Source organism: Manis javanica, chromosome 10 (assembly GCF_040802235.1).
Source record: "Manis javanica isolate MJ-LG chromosome 10, MJ_LKY, whole genome shotgun sequence".
NCBI lineage: Eukaryota > Metazoa > Chordata > Mammalia > Pholidota > Manidae > Manis > Manis javanica.
The window spans coordinates 96,328,545-96,349,867 of NC_133165.1; the positions used below are offsets into that span (position 1 = coordinate 96,328,545).

Genomic DNA, 21,323 nt, shown 5'->3' on the forward strand with positions numbered 1-21,323 from the left:
TCTACATGGACTTGTTCAGTGTTTTTGTCTCTGTGGCTCCAAGTAATGTTCTAAGAATGCTGCCCTCTTGAAAGACAGAATTCATGTGCACTGTGAAATTTGGGATTTTGATGAGTTTCTGTGTGACTTAAGAATGAGTCATGATTTGCAGTAGAATATCAAGATGTAGTAACAGGAAGTACAGGACACATCAAAATAGAATGTTAAATGATAAAAAAGAAACTAGGTTAAACTGAAAATACACTTAGAGCCTCTCTGACTATAAAGAGGGAGGAAGGTGCCTCTTGCACACTTGGACAACTCTTATTTATTACTGTTTCTTTTTATATCAGTAGTTTCTAAACTTTGAAAGTGGTGTTTTAAGTGGATTTTCAGCTCAAGATGACTATTGTCTAGGGCCAGTTTGAATTGAGATTATCCAGCTTTTTGGTTGAAACGATGGCAGTAAGACAGTCAAAGTTCTGGTTTTGCCACTTACAGTGCAACTCCAATAGATTACATTATGTGTGTGTGTATGTGACCTGTTAACAAATCCTAAAGGCCATCCAAAATGGCAGCCCATTTAATCTTTTAAGTAACTATTCTGCACAGAAATTTGACTTCCTAAGATTCTTACCCATAACCAAAGTTAAAATGGCCTTTCATCCATTACTGGAAATTTACATATAGTCAGCAGTTTAAAAATAAACCCTCGAATCGGTCATTTCAATAAATTGCAGTTTGGTTTGAATCACCACTAGGAATTAACTCATTGACTACTTTGTTTTAATTTGCATTTCCTGGAAAGTAGTTATTAAATTTATTAAATTGTTCCAAGAATTAAATCGGTTTGTTGTATAATTTGGCTGTAAGATTGATTTGTATGTTTTTAAAGAAATGAAGATAATGGTTATACTAATATATTCTAATTTGAATTGGTCTAAAGTAAATTTACTCACTCATATGCCCTAAAAAGAGGTCCTAAAGCACATAGTATCATAAGTATTTTTAAAGCTACCATCTCTAAGAACAATTCCTGATTTTCTCAGTATAAATATGGGAGTAAGTGGTAGGAGTAAAACACACTTATCTGATGCCTTATCTTTGGTTAGGTTAACTATCCTTTACTCCAGGCAATTAGAATAAGGAATCCAAGACTCTTGGTGTCTTTTTCTTTTTAAAAATAATTACATCAGAAGGCACAGATCTTTAAAGGTTAATTGTATACACCTTTGTAATTGCCACCTCCTACCTCCCAATAGAGAATTCTTCTGTCATCTAGCACATTCTCTTATATTATGGCAGTTTCATGGTTCTAGCATGTAAGTTATTAAACCCAGCAACACCTTGATAAAATACTGCAGTATTTTTTTTTTGAGAGGGCATCTCTCATATTTATTGATCATATGGTTGTTAACAACAATAAAATTCTGTATAGGGGACTCAGTGCACAATCATTAATCAACCCCAAGCTTAATTCTCAACAGTCTCCAATCTTCTGAAGCATAACGAACAAGTTCTTACATGGTGAACAAGTTCTTACATAGTGAATAAGTTCTTACATGGTGAACAGTGCATGGGCAGTCATCACAGAAACTTTCGGTTTTGATCACTCATCATGAACTATAAACAATCAGGTCAGATATGATTATTTGTTTGATTTTTATACTTGATTTATATGTGAATCCCACATTTCTCCCTTATTATTATTATTTTTAAATAAAATATTACTGCAGTATTTTTATTTAATCTGCTTGGTTAAAAATAAGTCATTAGAACATATAGGCCCAGATAAAAGTTTGATTACCAGGTTAAGTCCCTGTTCCATCTTTCTGATGTGATTGTCTTTGAAAATGCTTTCCATCCTCCACCACTATATCCGAGGGGTCCCACATTCCCTCTAGCCCCTCCAGCCCCTTCTTCACTCACAAGCTAGAGCTATCCTTAAAACACTGATCTGACCACGTCACTCGTCTGCTTAAAATCTTCCAGTGGCTTCAGCTAGGAGAAAGACCACAATCCTTAATGTGAGCTACAGGCTTCGGTTTGGCCAGCCACGCTGGTTGCCTCAGTTCCTCAAATATGTAACGTGCCTGCTGGTTACTGGGTCTTTCCAAATGCTGTTCTCCTTCTTGGGAATTCCCTTCCCGGCCCCCCACTCCTGTCGATCTTCAGTCCACTTTGCCTGGTCAGCTGAGAGTCATTCTCCAGGCCTCAGCTCAACCATCTCTCCTCCGATGAAGCTGTGGCTGGTCCCCCAGATGAGATCTCCCATAGTCTCCCACCCCTGGCCTGCCAGCCCCTTGCCACAGGCTTTATTCTTAGGTTTCCTTATCACCTGAGTTCTTCCTCTCCATAGTCTTACACAGGTACTGAACCCTTTCAGATACATATTTCTGGAGACAAGGTGGTATCCCTCATTATTCATCAATACTCCTTACCCCAAACTCAGGGACCAAATAGATGTGTTAGGACCCCAATCCCTTGGTATCCAAGCCCTTGACTCCACTAGATTCGGATAGTGAGGGATACCCGGGCCTGTGTGTGTTGTGATGTGTCGCACACCTATAAGCTCCCTCTGGCCCTAATCTGTGTTTCTCATCCTTGTATTTATCCCAGTACTTTGTACTGAATATCAGGCATTCGTTGAACTAAAAACAATCTGGAAGAGGAAAAGCTTGTCAATATAACCTACACCCCCCACTTTTGGCCATTGGACTTGCTTGATAAAGCACTCTATTGCTGTGTATAAATCCTGCTCTTTCCTAGACAATAAATTGCTTGCACCAGTAAGAGGGATATTTCCTGGTTAAACCATAAAGACAGCCAAGAAGATCCTCTTCAGAGGATATATTGTTTTCCACCATCTGTGTCCAGTCTTGCAAGAAAAGTAGATGTGCAAAAATCAGGGTAGTTTGGTATTTGAGGGGACAAACCTTAGTGCTTTTGTTGGTATCAGTGTTCCCTGAGAATGGTTGGCAAACAGGTTACTAATTCACAAGTCAGCACAGTTTGGAAGATTCTCATTATAAAATTATTTCCATGTTTAAATTAATCATTCTCCAGCAACCATCATTAGTCCTTTATCAAGACTTCACTTGACCAACTTTTCAACTAGGGATGAGTTCCATAATATCACAGCTAAAATCTTTCACTTAGGCTAAAACCTATGTGTGTAGCTGTTGTCCTTTACTTTTCATTATTAGTGAATGACATTCATGATTGATTTAAAAATAGTAAGAGGCTCTGCCTGTGTGCTTTGAACGAATGAATAACTCAATACCTAAATGGTTTTGGATGAAGGAGGGTTAGATCTGCTGTTATCAGCTGGGTTTTGCCAAGGACCAATTTGTTGTTAGTAAAACATTGACCAGAATGTGTGATTAAGGAGATTTTCCTCCCTGCACTTAATTGTCAGAAGAGAGAGATTATAGCAACAAACAAGCCCCAGAATTTATTTCAGGTTGTGCTTCTGGGTAACGGGCGAGGGCTGAGGGGGTGTTTCTCCTCCACTGCCTGCATTTCTAAGTGATCCTCAGAATGATGATACCACGGCCCAGAAAGATCAGAATGTTCTGTTCAGCAAGAAAAGGGGCTGTAGGTGATAGAACAATTCCCTAACAGTAACAGTTAATAACAGTCCTCTGGTTAATACTCAGTGCACTAGAAATGTCACCTCCCCACTCTCCCTTTCCTGGAGTTTGGAAAGTTCACCTTTAGAGGCTAAAATATAAGCCCTGGTTGTTGGAGTTCATTTAAAAATGAAAGAGTTGGCACTTGCAGACGTGTGTGCACACACGCGCCTCCATAGATTAGGCTGTGAGAGGGATATACACGTTTAAAAGAGCGGGACAGTAATGTGACCTCAATTTTTGCTCCTTCTCCAGAAGGTGACAGAGTCCTCTTCTCATGTAGGATTCGAGCCCTAGTTCTCTACAGAGGATGGGAGCATCAGGCAATGTTATCTAAATTTTTCTACCCCAGAGAATGATTGTTTTTCTGTGAAAACTCAGACAAGAGTTAGGACTTTTTATATAATTTCCAGGAGAGGAGAAAGCTGAGATTCCTGATAATTTCAGCACAGCTCACTGAGAACATACAAGAAGGGTCCAAACCATTCAGGACTACTTGGAAGACTGCATGTGGGCAAGTGCCTCAGTCTTGTATGGTCTGCACTTTGAAATCCTCTGAAATCGAGAATTCATGAGCGTTGAAGGGAAATTATATTAGCCAATGTCTCCTGCCTAGTTTCCAAGCCCCAGAGACTGATCATTTAGACCAGAGGGGCTGGGGGAAGAGCATTGCTTTTTCTTCCTTTTTTAAAGGATTTTAGAACAAACATCTCCAAATTCTCCCAAGTGGCATTGTGAGTCAGGGTGGGAACTGATTAAATCCCAGGCCCAGAGATGCTCTCACACCCTTGCCTCTAGTGGAGGGCAGCAATGCCTTGCTGATGGTTGACTGCATCGTGGAGAATTGAGGCAAAAACAGAAGCCATCAGTCAGCCAGCCACTTGGCATTTGCTGACTTTGCCTAAATTAATTCACTCCTCTGGGTGCCTTAGCGCTAATTCTCTAATGTGCATTTATGGTACTTGGATAAACTGAGTAATTTTGATGAATATTAAAAATTTCTGAAAGCGAATTAGTTTCATTACAAAAGTGTATGCTGTTAGAAGGTGTCTTAAATAAAATGACCCCATGTACCAGGGTTCTCAAAGGCTTGGCATCACTGCTCTCAAATAGGAGTGTTGCCCTGCTTTGATTTAAATCAGAGCTGAACCACAAGAACAGCATCCTCCTCCAGCCTTTGCCACATCCTTTGCTTTTTTTTTAACCTAAATATTAAGGCCTCTTAATTTGTCTTTAAGAAAGTAGAAACATTAAGACCTTGATGTAAAAGATTGTACATGCACCAGATGATTAAAATATAGAAAGGTTGATTTTCTTGAGCATGGGGAAACATCATCTAAAGCAGGATCTGGCTGCTGTTGTACAGTTAATGTATTTGCATTGAACAGTTATTGGAAGAATGACCAGAGCAACAAGTTGTATGTGACATTTCAACAAGGGCCAAGTCAAGTTAGTGGACAGCAGGTTCCTGAATGGGATTAAGGGGCATGAGGGTGCTTTGAGGTATGTAGCCAATGTTTGAAGCTACCAACAGCCTTTTTCTTCCAACTCATGCCCTTGATGGCCTCCTGAAGGAAATACGAGTGCACGTTAGTCTGATGTGAATGAATGACCATCAGTCTTCCACTTGATGATAGTTTCAATATTATGTTGTTCATCTATTCAGTGTTTTAAGTATAAGGCGTTGGGAGACAACAGGCATGAATCACTTGAAATCACTCCTTGTCCATTTTTGCTACAGTTTTCATATAAATAACTATTCAACGTGAACTCCAAGTTATTTTAAATGTGTTCCACTTACTGTAGTTTATCTACAAGTCAGTCTTTTCAACAGACTTTCAGTGAAAACTGAGATGTGTTTGCTTGCCATTTTACCATAATGCCCTTATATTTTTGCTTCATGTTAAAAAGAACTGTAATAGAACTTACTTGAATTTAGAAGCAACTCTGCCCTTTGGCACCACAATCATCACGTATAGCTAGCTTTGGTCATCTAGGAGCAAAGATGTGAGAGAAACGTATGCATGTGGAGACTGGAAACCTGTAAAAGGGAGAGTGCACCTTCACGAGTTTAGGCACATCTCAGATCCCTCACAGATGTCTGCCACATGAGCAGGGGTTGATATTTGGAGGGCTGCAGAATCACTGTTTTTCATAGATCCTTTCCAAAGCAAGTATATTATCATACTAGATTTATGTATAGAAGTTTAGGCCCTAAAATTTGCATTTCCTTAACCAGGAAAGACTTGTGCTAAGAGCACCAAAGGAAAGCAGTGAAGCTAAGGAGACTGCAGACTCTGGAAGCCTGCAGAGCCCAGCTCCTTGCTTAGGCAGCCGCCCCTGCAGCCCTCTGGGCTTCTGAAAATTCTCTAAAGGAGATGTCACCATTACCAGTGACTCATAACTATTTTTGCAACCAACCTTTATATAGTAGGACTCAGAGACTAGCTAACATCAATATTCTCCAGGTGAATCTTCACATTTCCAGGAACCAACACATTTTGGCAAATGATTAATTTCAGTAAAAGGGGGGGATGTTTGTAACACTCCTAGCATCTATAAATTATCAGCACTTCAGATATGCTTTATTGTAAAGTTTTAACACTGATACTGATCATATACTTAAACAATGCCAAAATCAGCTAAGTAAGTACCATTTTCCATGTCCATATACTGTTGTGAAAAGATAAAGTAAAATGGTTTCTTCAGTGGACTTCAGGCGTGCTGATGTTGGGGACAGTTTTCTTCTATGATGTAACCAACCAGAAGTGACTGAAGAAATGATATTTGATGTTCTGTAGAGAAGATGAGAGCTGCCAGTTCCCCAGGGAAGACCCCGGCCTCTCTCCATCTTCAGGCCACTGCCAGGGCTTTCTGTGAAGGAAAAGCTGGAGGGTAGGGCCCGGGGTTCCCATGCGCCATCCGTTCCTAAGATTAGTGGCCTGATGTGTCATGCATGTGTGAACAGCAGTCAAGGGCAAAGAGAGACTCGTTCTGCTGATGGCAGTAGTGTAGTGGAGACAGACTGCAGTGACCTATGTGGAGGCTGCAGGACCCACAGTCGCTTTAGTAGGATGGGAGCGGCAGCAATGGTCGCACCGGACAGAGTTTTGGAGGGACCGGAGAAATGGCCCTGGGGGCCCTGGCATGGAACTAAGGAGGTAGGATTTCCATGTAGATATGGAGGTGGTGGCCCAGACCGGCTGCAGCCGGGCCAGGGGAAGGGGAAGGTGTCCAGATGGTTACCTCTCTGTCCGGAAATGCCTGAGGCTGCAGCAGGACTGGATGCCGAGCACAGCTGTGCAGATTTCCCAGTACCCCCATCCCTCGGGGATCCTTCTGAGAGGAAGGGCTGGTGTCGCAGCCCACACCTGACCCCACCCGGGACTGGGGTCGGCCCGGTGTGTGTGCACATGTGTGGGAGACGCAGGGCAGGCGCCCCGCTGCCGATCCCTGGCATGGGCGGCACTGAGGGAATGGTCGGAGGAAGAAGGGCGCTATTGTGAAGCCAACATATTGCTGGTTGCCATTGATCGAAGAAGAACAGTGTCCAGATTTTGAATTAGAAGAGCCTAGACATGCATTTTCTTTTCTTGGATTAAACATGTTTTCTCTTGCTTTTTTCCCCTGATGTTTCCACTGGGTGGTGGTGCAGGAATTCCTACCTTTTGCCTTGGATCTACCCTTCCCAGAAAGACGCTGCTAAAGCATAATTGGAGGAAGTCCTGATTTAGAAAGATTTTACAGTTTCAACACAATAGAAGAGTTTGGAGGATGCTCTGGCAGGAAACGTTTCAGTTTCTGGATGTGGAAAAACCACCATCATTTTGTATCATGCAAAAGTGTTCTTACTGCCCGAGGAATATGCTTGAAGCCTGCGCCAGCTTACTATTTAGCACAGAAAAGCTTTCAAGTGTATCTGAAAGACTATGGTTGCATTCTAGTGGAAGCCATATGCAAGATATCCTTCAGTTTTATTTATAAACTGATCATAACAAAGTTGCTAAGCAAATAAACATTTTCTGATAAGACAACCACAGATTGTAAAAATATCTCTGTTGAGGCTTTACTTGAAGCTGAAGGCCTTCCATTCCTATTTTAAAGATCATTTGCATGATGTATTGAACAAGAGGAGAACTTAGAGATTTTTTACTTTCAAAATACTTTTAATCACAAGAAGTCTTAGTTTGGTAACACTCTGGAGGGCACAGTGTTGACCTTATTCCTGTTTGAAAGATAAAGAAGTTGAAACAGAGTTGCTCGTGCAGCTCTTTTAAGGCTGTGGCCTGTGGTGAAGATGTGAGCTGACTCCCAACTTTTCCCCTTATGCACAGGATCGAATTTTACTAATACTTAGAGTACAAAAATTTAGGTAAAAAACTTTCCGTTCAAAGGCCTATGAAATATAAGAACCATGGGTAGTAAGGGGGAAGTACCCACTGGAAATTAGGGAACTTATTAAATTGAAGCTCAAATATAAGGTCATTTAGCAAGATTTTAAGTAAGTTATACTGAACGTGAAACAGTTTTTTTTTCAAGTGCATGTCGTGATCCTCCATGAAATTCCAAGCATTGCTTTTTTAGAACCTGAAACAGGGCTTCCCCCAGAGATTTTCCTTTTTAAAGGAAAAGTTCCGAGTCCCTGCTGGGAGCTAGGTGCCCTGCTAAGTACTGTCATGTTGTTTTGGTAGGATTCCCTATCCTTATTCGCACGGGAAGTATTTCTCATGATCCATTTCATTGTTACATGAAATGTGCACAGGTTTGGGGCCCCTCTCCAGGGCCAGGCTAGATCACTTAGGTTTTGTTTCTGACCTTCGTCCCCCAGTTCCACTGGCCTGTGTGCACACACGCAGTGGGGGTATGGTCTCTTCCGCTGAGGAGGGGCTAAGTTACAGAGGGTACAGCTCTCGTGCGTGCCCTGTTGTCCTGATCAAGAGCCAACCTCTATCAGTTGGGTTTAGATGAACCTGGACTGTATCTAAACCAATATACAGGACTTTTTAAAAGGGAAGTTGTTTGAAAAATATGATGGTGGGATAGGTTCAAAGTTTTATTGTTAGAACAGAGCCAGTTGGAATCACTGGAATCACAATGAGACAGAGCCAGAAATGAACAAGGAAAGTTGCTGATTTGATTCCTAGTGGGAATGTTGTGTCGCCCTGAGTTAAAATGAGACATTTCTCTTAGCAGCAGTGAGGTACGCATCTAAGAGGCCTCTGCTAGGGGCAATATGTGTGGTGACATGCTGGACCTCAGAGCCAGATGCGTTTGCATATGAGTCTCTGTCCTTATTACTCTTGTGGCCCTGTCTTTTCACCTTTTTAAGTCTGACTTCCTCATGGAGTATCACATTTAGGCAACACGTATAATGCATTCAGCACAATGCCTGGCACAATAAATGCTCGTGAAATGTTCACATTAAAAAAGAAAAGTGCAGATTGAAAGAAGTTTTTTTTTGGTATGAGCCCTATTCTTGAGAATTCCATGGGATCTCAGTATTGCTGGTTGGGGAGGAAACTGCTACATTTTCCTTAGAATGGAGCCCTTTACATGAGATTTACAAATTATCTTTATGGTCTTACAGACCCTGTTGAAATTATGTATGAATGCATTTTTTTTTTTTGCTTTAGAGAATTTTATATTCTCAAAAGGGCCCATGGAACAAACACAGGAAGAAGATACTGCCTTGGAGATGTGATTGTGTGTGTGTGTGTGTGTGTGTGTGTGTGTGTGTGTGTGTGTGTGTCTATGTCTCTATTCTCTGTGTGTGCTTCTACGATGTACATTGACTATATGAGATTGCTAGTATTTGACTGTTTTGGGCCAATAAAAACAACAACGATTTCTTATAGTTCAGCCTAATAGTTGGTGAAATTGTTAAGAAACATAATTTGAAACAGTATCATAATGAAAGAAATGTAGGATGAGGTATGATTTTAGCTTATTTTCGTAGGTGATTTACCAAAGCCTTGCAAGTTAAAAATTCATCAGGCAGTCTTGGACCACCAGTGATCATTTTTATCTGCAGTAACTTCTGTGTACAGCATTATGACAGAGTCCTGATTTTTACTGGAGACTTACTGGTAGCTCTCCCACATCTAATGAATCATTTTTCTAGTTGATCCAAATGACAGCTGTTGGAGAATTTGTTTAGTATTTTTTCCCCTGTTGACCTCGTAGGTTTAATGACTCTGGGGAGGAGAAAACGTCTCAAGGAGTTTTCTTGGGCAGTAGGAGCAGCATTCTCTCAGAATGCGGGGTTTGGCTGTCATTTTGAGGGTTAATGCAGAGCTGACACACAGGCAAAATGAAACCAGAGATGCAATTACAAAGTGGGACAGATGTAGGAGGCCAGGTTTCCTGTGGCCCATTTTCCAGTTTCCTGCCTGCAACCTGCAGAAGAGGAAGCTGAAGGCTACCAGGTATGAGAATTGAAGAAAGACGTGCTTCAGGCCAGAATTAAGATGTACACAAACAACACGGATACCAAAAACAATAGCAAAGAAAGTGAACGTTTGGGTTTTAGTCCAGAAATGTCGAGAAAGAACAGCCCATTTGTTTAAAGAAAAGCATTGTTAGTATGTCCCCATGAGACTCTATGGTGGGACCTGGGGACTGTCCCAGGTAGTAGGAACTTCTGATTTTTATAGCCCTACTCACTTTTCAAGATGTGGTCTGCTTTTTCAATACTGTTGGTTACCTGAAAAGATTTTCCCTGCAGTGCCCAGGACTTCTAAATCTGTTTCCTGGGGATGTTGATATATGAGGGAGGTGGATGTGGTGAACTGAGTGGCTATAATGAACTGCAGCTTTGCTTTGCAAAGACTGGGTGACCAGTTGGATGCTTTGATCAATCAGGCTTGTGTTCCTTTTAACTGCCCAGTAAAATTTGTGTGATGTTTTCAAAGAAGAAATTAGGTGGAGAGGTATATGTTGAAGACTACAGAGGGTGCACTCTGTCTGCACAGCCACCTGAGGAGCCACACGGGGACAGGCAGGGCACCAGCGCTCAGAAGACACTGGAGAAGTGGATGAGTCCATCTTTCTCCCGAAGTAGAGAAGAGAAAGATTATTCCATGTCTGGGCTATTTAGCACATTATAAAAGAATCTTTGAAGTCAGATATTATGATCCTCACTTAAATAGCAAAGAAGTTGAGGTTCACTGCCTACCTTTTATTGAGTGCCTGTTGTTGGCCAGGTTGGAATTGCCAGGCGATGCTAATGAAATGGTGGCTAACAGTGACCAGTCCTGTCTGTGGAAGGCTTCATAGAAGGCACATATGATGGGAACTTTCAATATGACCTCCTGCACTTTGAGGTACAGAGAAACAGGTGTGTGCTTTTGAAACAACCAATGATCTGCTTACCCTGTGGATTGATCCCTGCAGCTTCTTCAAGCCCAGGGAGAACGAACTCTGAACATTAGGGAGTGTGGGGGTATTGCCGAGTTAGAGATCAAAGAGCTACCCATGTGAGACAGCCTTGAGTGAAAGTAGGCCCTTTCCCATCTCGGTGTTGGGCTGGTCTGAAGATGTGGGATCAGATAGGTCTGGGTTGTGCAACAGTTGGGTGGGGTGGGAAATGGCATGAATATACGGAAGTGGGAGGAAGTAGAATGGCTTGAACACACTTTCCCAGCCAGAGTTAATGTAGCCATCCATTTACTTTTCCAAAGGAAATTCACCCATAGAAAAGTCACCAATGAACCAATGGAGTTGCTCCTAATTTACCTGGAGACAGCACAGACTTTCAGAACGAAAGAGGGTGGGCCATACAGGCAGTAAACACATGCTGTTGTTATAGTGGCCATCAGTGATTTCCTCTGAAAAGTCTTCCTCTTTCCTCAGATGGAAGAGCTATTTGAAAAACTTTTTGTAAAACATTGCAAACCGTAAATGGTAAGTAAACTGAACAATGGCTGCTTCCCCTCTCTCTCTTCACTTTGCTCTTTAAAGGTATTCACAGAATGAGGGAGAAAACAAACATGTTAATAGATAAGAGCTTTGAAGGACATGAACTTGGCCTCACAGCTTAGCATTTTTTTTGTGGTTGACAGTAATTAAAATGACTTCTGAAAAAAATTTTAATAATCGTAGTGGTATTTCACAAAAATAATAAGTCTTCAGGTGTGGACTGCATAGTTAGAAATGTTATCCTTACTGCATAGTTAGAAATGTTATCCTTATTTATTGAATTTTCTAAAATTATTCTGTGTTCAGTTATTGCACACCTCAAATAATGCAAATTATTGTTTTCCAGTTCCTTGATTTAAATACAGGGTTTGTTTGAAATGATGAAATGGTTTCTGCTTTTTCTCTTGGACATTGATAATATAATGGTACAGAAACACTTAGTAATGATGTTGCTCCAGACAGAAGTTGCACTTCAGAGAATACTTGATATGAAGTGTGCACATTCATCCTCATTCTCTAAACATGCAAGTTTTAACAAGCAAAAAGACATGTACTTACTGAACACCTACTTTGTTTACTTCTTACACGGGTGCTTTTCTTTCCTTGGGATTTCTTGTTTCTAATTGGTTGGTTTTTTTTTTTTTCTTAAGTCGGCCAATTTCTTTAGTATACAAGCTTTAGAAAATCAAAGATAATAGTTCTCCAACTCCTATCCCATGTAACTTTAAAAATGAAACCAGGAACGTGCAAAGAGAAGTATTAGGTTGCCATCAACAGAAAGAAGAACGATTAAGTTGGTATTTCCACTTCAAAGAGTGGAAGCCAAAACCTCATGCTTTCCATTAGGAGTCTGCGCAGCAGTCTCACACGAAGCTGTCTGGCGCCACCTTGCGGCGAACAAAAGGAATGCCCGCCTCCCAGAAGAGGGGAAAGCCCTTCTGGAAAGAGCCAGCCTGAGAAGGGACTCTCCCCAGGGGTAGGCCCAGGTAATGTGGGGCTGGAAGCTTAAACAATTTCGGGGGACCCTCGCTGTACCAAAACCCTCAAAATCAGAAGTACAAAATCCCTAGACTGGTGCAAAGCGCTGGTCCCTGAGGCATTAGCTTCTGCCATTAGCTAACTGAGTTGGCCTTGGGGAGCGCAGGCTCCAGACGTGGGGAGGCCGGCCGGCTGGGGGCAGAGCTCGCTCCTGGCAGCCCGTGGCGGCGGGGGCCCTGGTGAGTTTGAAGGAGCACCGCAGCCCCGGCTGCCGGGTGGCTCTTGTTCTTCAGGCCCAAGTGGGAGGCTGTCTCTGGGTAATCAGCAGGGGCAGCTCGTCCCAGGCCCCCACGGCTGGTTCTTGTTCTGGCCTTGGCCGTGGCTGCTCCCACCCCTGCTGCCTGCTGCGGGGAACATCTGTCTCCCAGCCTACTGACGCCTTACCTTTAGTTTCAGGCTGTGCTCAGGCTCACTCTAGAAAGCTTCTGCAACTAGCCTAATCTTAAGTCGAATGCATGGCCCACTCATTCAGTGGAAGGTGGTAGTACAGAGCCATTAAGGGTACAGTTGGCTGTGGGATGGGCTAACCTCAGTTTCATTTATTCATTCACTTACTTGACAAGCGTTTCTTGGGTGGCTACTGCGGCCTGTCACCGATCTCAGAGCTGGGATAGTTCAAGCGACATGAAGTTCAGTGCCCAGGGAGTCGCCACCTGAGAGCAGGGCTTCTCAAACCATCAGGGGAAAGGACCAGTTTTTTAGATTTCCTACATCTTGTGGACTGATAATTTTTGTGAAATACAATAAAAATAAATGACCAGGAAAATAAAAATTTTAAAAATTACCAAAATACAAACCCCTATTTTTATTACAGTTTTAACAGGCATAAAATTACATTTTAGTATAGATAATTACAATAAGCATGATGGGAAAGATAATTACAAAAACTATATATTCATTGAAAATGCATATAAAGGCAGTTAATATAGAAGATCAGTATTAATACTGGTAACTTCACTTTTAATGTAGTGAAGAGTTAATGAAGTTAATCTAGGCTGGATACAACAATGCTACTTGTGGGAAATGATGTATATAAACTATTCCTGTGTTTTGTTTTAATTATACTGGAGAAGCCAGGTATATTAACAGAACTGGAAAATTATTTTTTTTAACCCATTTCGGCAAACTTGGGCTATTAATTTTTGAACTTTCACCTAAAATGAAGTAAATATTGTTGCATTGTAAAATTTATTTTCAGTCCTTCCATAGTTACCAGTTTGAACAATTTATCTCATAAAACTATAGTTATACTAAATTATATTTTAGTGAAATCAGTGAAGTCTAGATTTTTATATACTTTCAGGTTACAGTCAGAAAACTAACCTTGAATATCATGCATTTTAGCATGGTTCTGCTTCATGTTTCTGACAGGGCCACAGCTTGTGCCAGTGAGATGAGCCTACTGATCACATATTTGGATGAGGTGACAGTGACACATTGCAAAAGAAGTCTCCATATACTTAAACTCTCAAGTTCTGTATGTCTCTTATCAGTGACTGGTGACCAGCAGTTTGCACTGATATGCTGGCCACACACTGAGTAGATTGTTCCAGGGGGTCCTCACTCTAGCCAGAATTGGGCCTCACTTTTCTCAACTGCAAAGTGGAAACAATAACTGTATTTAATTCATAGGGATGCTGTGGGAATTGAGATAGTGCAGGAAAAGTGCTTCGTCTATGGTAAAGGCTTAATAATACCTACTAAGTACAGAGAAGACAAAAATAAGGCTCTTATAATTGGAAAATAGATTAATTAATGAATAACTGACACTGCAAGACAGATTACAGGTAAGCGCTAAAGGGCTCCCTGGCATGAGTGTGTTCACACGTGTGTGTGCGTGTAAATGACTTCAATTTGAGAGGATGGGGTTGCCTTTTGATCCTCTCTGTCCTGGCCATTGTTCTCCTGTTTGAGCCACCTGACTCAGCATCGGCTTACTGCCTTCTCCCCCTGTCCTCTGTGTGGTGAGTGTTGGGCCTGTCTCCCACCACTGGGGAGGGAGCAGCTTTCATTTCTTTTGTGCCCGGAGTTCACTGGTCCCCCAGCTGTCAGAGGACCTGCCTGGTGTTCCTGAGTGTGTGCAGGGCGCTGGTGGCTAGTACCCTTCACCCGAGGGGGGGAACCTGACATGCTCACACTGTCACAGGGTCACATGGCCTGCCGCCTCTCCAGCAGGCAGGCAGGGGCACCAGGGGTAAGGAGAGTGATCAATATATTCAGTCTATCATGTTCTTCTCTTTGAGGCTCCATCCAGGTTAAGGAATGTATCAAGGATATTATCTACATTCTTTAGAAACAAAAAAGACCTGAAAATACGGAACGAGGTTGGGAAGTAACCACTCAAAGAATCTGCTGAAAGGTCTCTCCCATCTGTGCCAGGGACAAGCTCTTACTCCCGGGCCACCTCCACCCCTTTCCACTTGCCGCATCTGGTGCCCTGGCCAGCCCAGGGGAGGTGCCACGCGGGCTCCTTCTTCAGCAGGCATAAGCTGCAATGTTGTAGCTGTCCCTTGGGTTGTCATTTCAGAACACTTTTCTCTTTTCTCTTTCTGACACAACAGCTCTCATCTGCTTGACTCCCCTCCCCCTTCCAGAGGCACAAGAGAGGTGGGGGCAGGACTACCTCCCAAGAGCCATTTTAGCTGGACCCCCAGCAACTTGGATGGTTCAGGCTAAGCAGTTTAAACCAGTGTTTCTTAAGCTGGAGCCAGCAAGTATGTGCTCAATATCTAAGTTTTCTGCCAGAATTTTAATAAATTTTGCTCTATCATTTTAGTCTGAAAAAACAAACAAGCATATTCCAAGTCACCTTATAAATAACAGTCATCTGAATTCTCCCCTGGACTTCAGTACCTGTACTAGGGTTATTGTCTAATAAACAAAGAGCCAGGGTAGATGCAGTATCTAAATGATGGCTTTGAGCTAGGTGAGGACCGTATGACCTCACAATGTGCTCTGTAAGAGACTTCCCTGTTGCATGAAAAATAATATCAAACATTCTAATAACATTACTATGTACCAGGTATAGTTCAAGTGCATTATTAGTAACTCAGGTATGAATCCTTCCAACAGCCTTGTAAGGGAGGTACTTGTGTTATCATCATCCCCCTTTAGGAGGGTGTCCTGCAGTCAGACAGGGCCGGTACTTAACATTTCAACCCCGGGAATCTGCTTTTACCCAGTATGTAGCCGTCTAAGTAGACAAAAATGGTTCACTTTCTCACCTGCCACAATTAATAGAAAATAATTATGCTTCAGTTAAAAACTGTGCGTGATAGAGAAAACCCCTCTGGATGATGTGATTTTGATTTTATGGAAGCTATTTTACAGCCCCTTTCGTGACAGATAAGAGGTAGAAAATAATGATTGTTTATATGCAAATACTGTTTCTAGTATCGACTCCTCTTTCACCCTGTTTGGTTCCATGCATGTGTTCATTTCAATATTCCTTATCTATATGCGCCTCTATTATCTGGATTCTCTTTTGAACTTGTTATAATGTCATCTAGTTCCCTCCTTGATTAGTAACATGTCTTCATTTGTATATTTCTATGAGAGCCGTGATTTTACCTATTTTGAAAATAATATTTTAACAAAGGTGTTAGTCTGCTCTTAGCTTCTCCGTGACCAGCCCTCCTCATGCAGCCCAGGCTTCCACCCCGTTAACCTGCTCTGGTTGCATTTTTCCATAGCACTGTTTTTCCAACAGACTAGATCAGTCAGCAGCCCCACGTTTGATGCTTATGGGCTGTACTCTCCCACTGGAATGTAAGCTCCGTGAGGACAGAGGTCTTCATCTCTTTTGTTCATTGACATGTCCCAAATACTCAGATGATGTCTTGGCATAAAATGGAGACTAAAAAAAACCTGGAAGAGTAGGGAGAGAACTGAGTCTTTCTTTATAGGGCATGTAGTATAAACACATCTTACTCAAAATAACCCACATCGGCTCAGTTATTGCCATCACTTTTTTTAAGTGTTGGATGCCTTTCAACAAAACGTCATCTGTCATATGTAAAAACTGTTAGTTTGAACAGGGAGGGGGAAATCTATTTTATTTATAAACTTCATCTTATCATTATGTAAGAATTATAAATCTTGAGCTTAAACTCAGTTGTGGTGTTTATAGTGAAGGGAGAATATAATAAAATTGCTAATGAAAATAATTTGTCAACACAGGGAGCCCATTAATTTCTTCTTTAAAAGGAGGGATGCATATTATTCAGATTTGACAAACTGTTTTAAGTGATCAGCTACACTCCATGGTGGCATGTTGTAGGCTGTAAATTACAAAGGAAAGGAAGCGGTTGGGGCGCAGGGCAGGTAGCTCTGTTTCCTGGAGAGGAGAGGCCTGGAGGTGGGCCTGGCCAGCTGCCGTGACGGGGCTGCTTAGCTCCTGGAGACACAATGAGAGGCCGTCCACTGCAGCGGCAAGGGGGAGGCGAGGTCAGCGGGGTGCAGAGTGTCTGACACTGAGGCATCTCTGCCTGGAAGAGCAGCGCACTGATCTTCTAAATATAAAAGTGCAGAGTTGGATTTTGCAGAAAGAACGGCACTACAATGCCTAATAAAATTTCGTATGTTTAAAATGGGGTCTGGACAAGGAAAGAGGAACAAGAAGTGTTTTCTGATCAGCTGAAATTTTGATTTACAAATATTTTAAAAATATGTATAGCATTTATTTCATGTGTTCTGTGTATTTTAAGTGGAAAGTCTGGGAAGTCAGCTAAATGACGTTGGGCTGAATGAAACAGTTTAACTTCAGGCAGCCCTCGTTTGCATAATAATGTGTCAAACACAGATCTCAACTCTCAACATGCTCTCGGACTTTTTTTTTTTTTGGTATCATTAATCTACAATTACATGAGGAACATTATGGTTACTAGACTCCCCCCATCACCAAGTCCCCCTCACATACCCCATTACAGTCACTGTCCATCAGCTTAGTAAGATGCTGTAGAATCACTGCTTGTCTTTTCTGTGTTGTACAGCCCTCCCCGTGCCACCCTCCTACATTATGTGTGCTAATCGTAATGCCCCTCTTTTTTTCCCCTTATCCCTCCCTTCCCACCCATCCTCCCCAGTCCCTTTCCCTTTGGTAACTGTTAGTCTATTCTTGGGTTCTGTGAGTCTGCTGCTGTTTTGTTCCTTCAGTTTTTTTTCTTTGTTCTTATACTCCACATATGAGTGAAATCATTTGGTACTTGTCTTTCTCTGCCTGGCTTATTTCACTGAGCATAATACCCTCTAGCTCCATCCATGTTGTTGCAAATGGTAGGATTAGTTTTCTTATGGCTGAGTAATATTCCATTGTGTATATGTACCACATCTTCTTTATCCATTCATCTACTGATGGACACTTAGGTTGCTTCCATTCCTTGGCTATTGTAAATAGTGCTGCGATAAACATAGGGGTGCATATGTCTTTTTCAAACTGGGCTGCTGCATTCCTAGGGTAAATTCCTAGGAGTGGAATTCCTAAAAGTATGGAATGCTTCATGAATTTGCATGCCATCCTTGTGCAGGGGCCATGCTAATCTTCTCTGTATAGTTCCAATTTTAGTATATGTGCTGCCAAAGCGAGCACTCTCTAATTTTTAGTAAGAGCCACAGCATACTGTGGGACTCCTCCCTGTGTTAAAGTGGTAGCCATATAGACTGGACTTTATCATACCTGCACATTAGATACAGGACTTCATTAAAAATTCTAGGCATCAAGGAATTTAGGAAAAGAAACAACTTCAGGTTTTTTTGCTTTTTTTTCCTTTTCTCTGGTAAGAGAGAGACTCATTTGGATGAATTTGCTAGTGTGTTCAGTGTGAGCCGATGCTGGCCAGGCATGCTCCCCAGTCAGAATGTTACAATCTTTTCCCTTCTCATGGTCCCTGATGGGGCAAAATTTGTAGCTGGCTACAATAGGTAGGCTAGACTGTGAAGCATGATTGTGTGGGAAAACAACTGTGTAAATGATGAAACTTAATTTAGTCATAATTAAAAGAAATTAAGTTCAGAACCAAAATAAAAAAAAACACAGTGAGGGGCCTTGAATGTGGAGAACTGCAGTAGCCATGTCTGCTGGTGGCCCCCCAGTGCCCGTGTCCGGCCTCCCCCACGTGTCCTCATGCACTTTAATCACGCCTGAGGGTTCTGGCCAGTGAGTGTTAGAGGGTCCAGTGCAGCCTCGGCCCCTGCGCTGTCCCAGAACCACTTCTGCCAGATGTAGACAGCGGTGACAGCTGTTTGTAGATGTGATTGTAAGCTCACCGGGAAATCATCTGGAGACCCAGCCCCGAGGAATGTGCGGCTGGGACTCCCAACGGTAAGGACATGTGTGGCCGTCCTCAGTGCCAGAGGGCCGACCTGGGGAGAGGAGCGGCTGGAGAGCTGGTGGAGAGAACCTCGACCTCAGCCCTGGGCCTGCTGCACTCCAGGCAGGAGTGGCTCGATGCCTGAGTCACTCCCTGTGGGGCGGCGCCATGCTCTGAGGAATCCTCCAGTGCTCAGCCGCGGCCTGGCTGCGCCACCTCCTGTGGGCAGGAGCGGGGAAGAAAGGGGATGCTCCACAGCCCAGCCCACCGCCCTGGCAGTACGGGTGGGTCACGGCAGCTCTGTGGTTTCTGTGCCTTCCCTGGGCCCAGCTCTTCTGTTCCAGAAACCCAGAAGGCCCCTGTCTGGGAGCCCCCTGCATTTTCACTTTCTACTCTTTTAAAATCTCCCTTTCCTTTCTCTCTTTCCTTCTACCTTTTTCTAAGGCCATGGCCGTAGCACCCATGGTCATCCCTTGGCTGGCTGGTAGCCCTCTGAGTGAAGATGTGATTGGCCAGTCCCTGTAACTTGTAGCATGCCTGTAGACACACCTCATGATGGTAAATGTAGGCTCAACAGTGTAACGATACTGGCACCCCAGGGAAGAGAGAAGTATTTTAAACAAAGACACTGGGCGTGGTAGCAGCCAGCCTCTCCTGCATGGTGCTGTGTAACAAACTGCCCCAAGTCCCAAGTCGTTGGCTTGCAGCAGCGTTTTTCTTTCTCATGGGGAGCTCAGGGATGCTGTGTCTGCCTATGAGGTGGGGGGACTTGTCTCCAGGCTTTGGGTTCAGTTCAGGTTGGCTCCAGGTGTCTCATTTTGGGGCAGCAGCTTCACAGCATTGACGGGAGCTCAAGAGGAGGAGTTCAAATCTGTGAAGCCTCTTAGACCTCTGCTCAGAATCTGCACGTTGTCACTTCAGCGTTCCATCGGCCAAAACAAATCCCATGGCTCACCCCAAACTTTGGTGGGTGGGGGAGCCCGCCAGCCACACCAGTGCCCTGCTGCACGGCCACTTGACAGGGACAGAGCAGAGGATTGAGAACGTCACTCAGTCTTCTGTGTGGGTGCTCCTAAGTTACACCCAGAGACCCTGGTTGTGGTACGTGGGTTGGACTGCCGTGGAAAGTGATTCCTGGAGGCACAAGCAGCTCTGAGCAGTTCTGGTTGGTAGAAGCACTAAATGTAACATACATTAAAATCCACAGATATGTTTCCATTGTTGGTCTGGAACAGGATGGTTCCTGTCAGTTACAGGTGAGGGAGGCTCAGGTGGCTGAGCACTTTCCACAGTGACAGCCGACCCTTCCATCCAGACCTGCACGCCCGCGGGCAGCCTGCTGCCCTTTGCAGCCCACTCCTCTAAGCATCTACTTAAAGTTTCAAAGGTATTTTAAAGCTTGCCGTCTGAAGTGGTTGGCCAAGAAAACACCAAAAATTTTGAGACAACTGTTAGCGATCCTTAGTGACAATGAAGAGAAGAAAGTTTATAGCTCATCCACAAAGAATCAGAAGGGTGGTGCCTTTTGGGAACTGGAGCCCGCGAGATGCTGTGTACCACAGTGGTTGTGCCTGTAAGACTCAAAAGATGCAAAGGTGGTTTCAGTCCAACAGTGAAATGATTTATGTCTTTCAGACTGAGGAGTGGCCATTGTGGTGAGGATTGATTTTTGTAGGGAATATCACCCATAAAGAGCCATAAATAAAATGCTCTATTGTTTGGAAAACATTCCCAATCTGCTGTCCTTTAACTGAGAAGCCCATATTGCTCAGAGAAACAATAAAATGTGTTCTTTTGGCCAAACATGACAAAGGAAATAAGGAGATGAATACTTCTTGGAAGGCTAGGTATTCCCGTGTGGAAAGGGATAAAAAATATAATTGGTTGGTCTGAAAGCTGCCGCTTAGGAGGAATGCAGGGAGGAGCCACAAAGCTGACAAAACCATGGCCCAAATAACCCCCTGAGGCAGGCACTCCGGCATCTGGGCCGGGGGCCTGCGTTCCCCGCTGCAGCCCCTCGTGCTCCCCGGGCTGCCTCCTAGGCCCCCAGTCCCCTTGCTGTCGGAGCGCATGAGCTCTGGTTCTCCCTGGCTTGGTCCCCACCGCACAGCTTGCCTTGGAAGCTTCTCTCCCTGCCAGGAGACAGTTTTCCACCCTTGGTTGTCCCTGGCATCCTCAGCCCAGCTGGAATCTCACCCCCACCCTGCCCAAATCAATACCCAAGGCACTTGACGTGTCCAGTCATGACAGCTGTTCTGAGGAGAAACTTTTGAGGCCAGCACCGCTACCTCTTTCCTAATTTAATGAATGTTGACGAAGCAAACGGATTATTATTGTTACCATTAGAATCAGTGCACGTTGCCATAAAAGTCCTCAAATGTCTAAAGTTGAGGAACTGTCTAGGGGAGTGGGGAAAAATTTCCTCAAGGAGGCTCCATTTGAACTGGGT

General features: G+C 43.3%; 1 protein-coding gene and 1 non-coding gene across 4 annotated transcripts in view; one reads left to right on the forward strand and one right to left on the reverse strand.

The window, feature by feature from the left end:
• ELK3 (ETS transcription factor ELK3) overlaps positions 1 to 21,323 on the forward strand; it is a 64,600-nt gene that overhangs the window by 5,168 nt on the left and 38,109 nt on the right. The window lies entirely within an intron of this gene.
• LOC118973334 (U6 spliceosomal RNA) lies at positions 18,047 to 18,153 on the reverse strand. Its single transcript, XR_005062606.2, has one exon. It is a non-coding gene; the product is annotated as a U6 spliceosomal RNA (small nuclear RNA).